Genomic DNA, 7,179 nt, shown 5'->3' with positions numbered 1-7,179 from the left:
ACACTGTAGCAGTGGTCAAATCCCTGTACAGAGGTAAGAGGTGAAGACCTGGAAGCCTCTGAGACCTGCTAAATCCAGCGGTTTACAGAAAGTCTGCCATGGTTGCCCACTTGAGGTAATGGATTACTGTACAGTCAGAATACATTTTTAGCTACTTAACTGGTTGAATTTAATGAATTAATGTGATTTTTTTTTTCAAATCATTAAATCTAATGCACTTTGAATTTGTATAAGTATGCTAAGGACTATTCTATAGCATTTACATGTTTATTATGAACTACATCTGACCAGTAACTTTGCTGGTAAAAACATAAGCATTGCCATGTAAATAAAGGTCATCTTTGTTGATACTCTTACCATTACCCTAATTATTTTGGTTGTACCTCTGAACCCTTTCAACTAATTGTACTTATGGTTATGTAGTTTGTAGAGTTACCTGACTTGAACTTACTGCCTCAAATATCAATATTAGGGCTCATACCCATCACCGTAAAAAAACGGTCTGATATCAGTCCAGAAAAGTGAGACTTGTATCATGCAAGCGTCATGCTATTTTCTTGTGAGTACAATGTGATTTTCAGCACCTAGCATCCGAATGCAATGCGATTTTATCATGAGCTTATACATAGAGAATTACTCTATCACTTACACATAGTTTTCAAGGGAAATATTCATTAATCATCTATATATATATACATATATGTCTGATCAGAATGTTAAACTGAAAACCTCATATTCAGTTATATTAATTTTTGCCTAGCGGCTTTAGATCAACGTATGATTTTGGGATGTGCGGTTCATGCTCTTTTTTTTTTCTTTTTTTCTTTTTTGGAAAGCATATATATATATATACATATATACAGTATGGAAAAAAGTGTTTAGTCAGCCACCAATTGTGCAAGTTCTCCCACTTAAAAAGATGAGAGAGGCCCGTGATTAACATCATAGGTAGACCACAACTATGAAAGTCAAAATGAGAAAACCAATTCAGAAAATCAATTTGTCTGATTTTGCGCTGATGTCATTGAGTTGAACTGAGTTAATTGGCTCTGAACTCTAATGACCTTTCTGACGGCACTGCGACCCTGAGGTCAAAGGAGTTCATTGGATATGGACTCCGCTCTTTTTTAGCACGCGCAACTCAGTATCTCTGCTGGATGGCAGGCTGTGTAGTCGCATCATGCAACAATGCAGCCTGCCATCTAGCTGTAGCAGAGCTAGAAAAGTCACTGGCCAATTGGGCAAGTGGGAGGCCAAGTGCCAGATTTGGTGCCTGTTATGGATGTGCCATTTCTGTGGCAGCTGAAAGCTGATGTTTTTAGTCTGGGACAGGGGTCAAAATCCATGATCCCTTCCTAGTTTATTAATATCAGCCAGCAGCAGTTTGCTGGTTATTAATTAACTAGATGGCAGCCCGATTCTAAAGAATCGGGAGTCTAGAATCCTTATATACTTTATTTATTCAAATGTAAGAATAATACAATTAATAAATAATAGTAAGAAAGAACAAAAATAATAGGCAGTATATGGAGAAAACACCAAACAAAAGTTCAAAATTGGTGTGAAAATGTCACTGAACCACTTCACAACTAAATATATATAGTTTTGGTAACTGGTATTATCATTTTTTTGACGAAATTCGGCAGGAGCTTGAAGAGCAACATCACTGGGCCCGCCTCCACGCAGTAGAAACTTGCTGTGAGGTAAAAATTCAAAAATCACACCAAAATGGCGGGCGGAGTGTGTCACAGTACGGCACGTTTCTGATTGGTCGCTCGCAGCAGGCGGCAACCAATCAGACACTGGACACTGTTGACGTCACTTATCTCCGGACATTAGCTCCGGACATTAGCTCCGGACATTAGCTCCGGACATTAGCTCCGGACAAAGCCACGGAAGTTGGCACAAATTGCAGGAAGTAGTATTCTAGGCAATTATATATTAGATTGTGTGATAGTCACAACACATGCATGGAGACCCCAAGAAACAGGCTCTCCATGCATGTGTTGTCACAGTGAAACAGCCGGGACACATGCAGCTACGGCGCCGGACAGCCGGTGCGATCCAGGTATCCAGGTTCTCTCTGCAGCTTATTCGGTAAGCGCTATCGCTTGCCGAATAATGAGGGACCCGAACAGATTCGCTCATCTCTATTTATAACATTATATATCTAGCCCAAATGTATTTTGAAATAAAATATATTACTTCTTTATAATAAACAACATAAATATTTACATTTTATATACACAAAAACTATTACAATGAGAACAAAATGTAAATCTTAGCAAAATGATACAATTTAATATACAAAGCAAAACATTAGTATTGACAGTTTTTGCAGTTACCAGTACCCCTGCCTCTCCCCTGGGTGGGGTCCATCCTGAAACCTGTGGTAGAGGTTACATTATTTCCTGCCAGAACTTCAAGATGTCAATTAGCTGTCACTTCTTCAGAGATCAGAGATCACCTGCATGCATGCACAAAGTGACCATCTGATGCCAGGTGAGCAGGGATTCAATGGATTCTTATGGGAAAGATCATGTAGCTAATCCTTTCATGGCTAAACACTAAATATACAAAGAGATGGGGCAGAATAGAAAAAAAAATAAAGGAAAGGATAATATAACTAACTATAAGATCAGATGGATGTGAAGTTATTACGCAGGTAGATTAGATAGATAGATAGATAGATAGATAGATAGATAGATAGATAGATAGATAGATAGATAGATAGATAGATAACCAGATGGATAGATTAAAAAATAGATACAACTGTGTTTCTAGAAATAACAAAGTGGACATAAATTAAATGTACTTTATATTAAGAGAGAGTGAAGAACATTTGTATATTATAACACAAACTGGTGAAAGTTTGTGCTTTCTAAGAGTTCAGTCTATAGTTGCTATAACAAGGCTGTTGATGCATGTGGCTTAAGGAATATGTACAAAGAATTTTTTTCCGATGTGATGATTGTTTCCATATTTTTTGTTTTCAGAAAATTGTAGATACTGAACAAGGGAAATAGATGCACGTATGTTTAAATTGAATTATTTTTTTCTTGGGGAAGTTTTTCTCTCTTTTACAGTGCTCTTGCTTGGTCTCTTAAATTGTTTAGACCAGTATTTCTCAACTCTAGTCCTCAAGTCCTCCAATAGGTGAGAATTTTAGGATAGCCTGTGCAGAGAGCTGCTGTTTATAACAGAACACTGTTGGTATTTTCTAAGGACTTGTGGATATTTACATCACCTGTAACATAGTAACATAGTTAGTAAGGCCGAAAAAAGACATTTGTCCATCCAGTTCAGCCTATATTCCATCATAATAAATCCCCAGATCTACGTCCTTCTACAGAACCTAATAATTGTATGATACAATATTGTTCTGCTCCAGGAAGACATCCAGGCCTCTCTTGAACCCCTCGACTGAGTTCGCCATCACCACCTCCTCAGGCAAGCAATTCCAGATTCTCACTGCCCTAACAGTAAAGAATCCTCTTCTATGTTGGTGGAAAAACCTTCTCTCCTCCAGACGCAAAGAATGCCCCCTTGTGCCCGTCACCTTCCTTGGTATAAACAGATCCTCAGCGAGATATTTGTATTGTCCCCTTATATACTTATACATGGTTATTAGATCGCCCCTCAGTCGTCTTTTTTCTAGACTAAATAATCCTAATTTCGCTAATCTATCTGGGTATTGTAGTTCTCCCATCCCCTTTATTAATTTTGTTGCCCTCCTTTGTACTCTCTCTAGTTCCATTATATCCTTCCTGAGCACCGGTGCCCAAAACTGGACACAGTACTCCATGTGCGGTCTAACTAGGGATTTGTACAGAGGCAGTATAATGCTCTCATCATGTGTATCCAGACCTCTTTTAATGCACCCCATGATCCTGTTTGCCTTGGCAGCTGCTGCCTGGCACTGGCTGCTCCAGGTAAGTTTATCATTAACTAGGATCCCCAAGTCCTTCTCCCTGTCAGATTTACCCAGTGGTTTCCCATTCAGTGTGTAATGGTGATATTGATTCCTTCTTCCCATGTGTATAACCTTATATTTATCATTGTTAAACCTCATCTGCCACCTTTCAGCCCAAGTTTCCAACTTATCCAGATCCATCTGTAGCAGAATACTATCTTCTCTTGTATTAACTGCTTTACATAGTTTTGTATCATCTGCAAATATCGATATTTTACTGTGTAAACCTTCTACCAGATCATTAATGAATATGTTGAAGAGAACAGGTCCCAATACTGACCCCTGCGGTACCCCACTGGTCACAGCGACCCAGTTAAGAGACTATACCATTTATAACCACCCTCTGTTGAACTGGGGTGGTGAGGGACCAATCGAAACAGCAATTACACTCTTCAGTTGCAGTGCTGTTATGCAAGGTGTAAGACAGACTAAGTACAACACAAAGGGATAAGGGGAAGGGGAGCCCAATGCTAGGGAAGCAGGGAGTGGAGACCCCTAGGCAAAACTACCATCACCCTGTCTGCCCTAAGACCCTAAATAGGTTTCGTACCTATCGCAGAGCAGGATACCTTAGCCCTGCCAGACCCTAGCGGTAAGCCCTGCATAAGGAAGGACAGGATGAGTGCTAGTCAATCCCCACTACACTACAGACAACTGGGAAAGACAAACAGGGGGGAACACTTATCTTTGAGCAGATGTAGGGAATGTAAATATGTTTTTCTTCCCTTCTCCTCCCCAACCCCTTTTAAGTGTAAACAATGTAAATGTTATTAATGTGTTCGTACACGGTGGTACTGCTACACCTAAAGTGTATTACCACCGTGTACAAGAGCATTGCTATACTGTCTGTATATTGCTCTGTAAATATATATATATATATGTTTGACACACTTTGTGTTAGGGAAAATTTGTCCCCGGGCCCAGTATAGTGATAGGGGTGTAGTGTCCATAGTTGGCCATTAGAGGGGGGTACTGTAGCACATAGCTAGAGTAGGAAGGGCACAGTGGCATAAGAATAGTTAGGCTTCCTGGTTTTAGTCAGTCAGGGCCTGGACGCCCATGCAGCTCACTGGGGTGCCTGGCCAGGAGTCACTGTGCCCCACAACGTTACAAGAGAGGTGCCCAGCATAGAACAGCTTGCACAGGAAGGTTCCTCTAGGAGTAAAAAGTGCGGCAGTGCTGCAGACACAGCTAAAGGAATCTGTCCCCATAGAGAAAGAAAGAAGTTTGTTGAGCCAGGCAGCACAAGCAAGATGTGGCAGGTCTTTGCCTGGGCGGCAGTTCTTAGAACCGGGGCGAAGCGGTGAAGGACTTCCCCATGTGAGGCAAGAATTCCGTAGATTCTGCCGGACTGTAAGATACGGTACGACCCGGGTCTGAATATGGAGAAGGAGAGGACAGAGCAGGGACAAAGAAGAAGGTACTGACTGTGATACCCGAAGTGCCTGTATTTGAGCAAGTTGTGCTGAGTAAACAAGTTCATATTGAAGTTAAGCTGGAGTGTGTCTCCTTTATTTCTGAACAATCTGTGAGGAACACATCCCCGTACCGGGCAAGTCCAGATGGCACAGAGAGTCAGCACAGAGGTAACGCAGCAGAGAAATTTGAACTTATGCAGGAGGGGGTCCAGAGAGTGATACAGGGATTGCTGTCGGCCATGGCTACCTCCCTGGAACCCCATCCTACACAGGCTCAGAGAGGAAACACCAGACGTCCTCCCAACACCAGAAAGGAAGTTAGCCGACTGCTGTAGCTCCAAGCCTTCACAAGGGAGGAATGGAAATAACACCCGCGCCTCCCAACAGGAAGTAGGGAGATATAAACACCCAGGTCCAGGTGTGGTCATTAGCACCCGGAAAGGTGGCCACTAGTCTGCAAAGCTAACAACTGAGACCTTCTGCAGACAGATGCACTTCAATGGTCTGCAGCCTCTGACACATCCGTGACGCAGCACCAGTTCTGAAACCTGGGGAAGGGCGGAGCAGAATCATTCCTGTCACTACGCAAAGACAACGGGCTGCAAGAGAGTAGTTTTAATAACAGCAGCACTGTTCTCTCAGATTATCCAACCTGTGGAAGATTGGAGCAGATGGAGGGAGGATATTAGCGAAGGGAATGAGGATGTCGTGGGTTGACATACATGGAGGGAAAAATAGTAACAAAATTCTCATTGGGGTCTGTTACAAACTCCCAAATATAACAGAAATCATGGAAAGTCTAATACTAAGGCAGCTAGATGAAGCTGCAACCCATAATGAGGTCCTTGTTATGGGGGACTTTACCCGGATATTAACTGGGAAACAGAAACCTGTGAAATCCATAAAGGCAACAGGTTTCTGCTAATAACCAAGAAAAATTATCTTTCACAATTGGTGCAGAATCCAACCAGAGGAGCAGCACTTTTAGACTGAAAGGGACACTGTCACCTGTATTTGGAGGGAACAATCTTCATCCATGGAGGCGGGGTTTTGGGGTTTTTGATTCACCCTTTCCTTACCCGCTGGCTGAATGCTGGCTGCAATATTGGATTGAAGTTCATTCTCTGTCCTCCATAGTACATGCCTGCACAAGGCAAGATTACCTTGTGCAGGCGTGTACTACGGAGGACAGAGAATGAACTTCAATCCAATATTGCAGCCAGCATGCAGCCAGCGGGTAAGGAAAGGGTGAATCAAAAACCCCAAAACCCCGCCTCCATGGCTAAAGATTGTTCCCTCCAAATTCAGGTGACAGTGTCCCTTTAATACTATCTAATAGACCTGACAGAATTACAAATCTGCAGGTGGTCGGGCATCTAGGAAATAGCGACAACAATATTGTACAGTTTCACTTGTCTTTCGCTAAGGGGACTTGTCAGGGAGTCACAAAAACACTGAACTTTAGGAAGGCAAATTTTGACCAGCTTAGAGATGCCCTTAATCTGGTTGACTGGGACAATGTCCTCAGAAATAAGAATACAGATAATAAATGGGAAATTAACACCGGCAGCATCTCCATTTTTCGTGGTCTGGGTGAGGGCTTATTTTTTGCGCGCCGAGCTGACGTTTTTAATTATACCATTTGGTGCAGATACGTTCTTTTGATCGCCCGTTATAAAATGCAATGTCGCGGCGACCAAAAATCGTAATTCTGGTGTTTTTACCAGGTAAATACTTTTTAAAATTTTTTATTGATAGATTGGGTGATTCTGAACATGGCGATCCCAA

The 7,179-nt window shown here is 41.9% G+C and overlaps 1 protein-coding gene across 1 annotated transcript in view; it reads left to right on the top strand.

Moving 5' to 3' along the window:
* The first annotated feature begins 2,432 nt into the window (after positions 1-2,432).
* S1PR4 (sphingosine-1-phosphate receptor 4) overlaps positions 2,433-7,179 on the top strand; it is a 56,506-nt gene continuing 51,759 nt past the window's right edge. The window contains exon 1 of the mRNA XM_069739404.1: positions 2,433-2,502. The gene's annotated coding sequence lies outside the window, so the exon portion shown is untranslated. The remainder of the gene's footprint in view (positions 2,503-7,179) is intronic.

Source organism: Ranitomeya imitator, chromosome 1 (genome assembly GCF_032444005.1).
Source record: "Ranitomeya imitator isolate aRanImi1 chromosome 1, aRanImi1.pri, whole genome shotgun sequence".
Lineage (NCBI taxonomy): Eukaryota > Metazoa > Chordata > Amphibia > Anura > Dendrobatidae > Ranitomeya > Ranitomeya imitator.
Note: the sequence above shows the minus strand (reverse complement) of the source record. Positions and strands in the feature narration are given on the sequence as shown.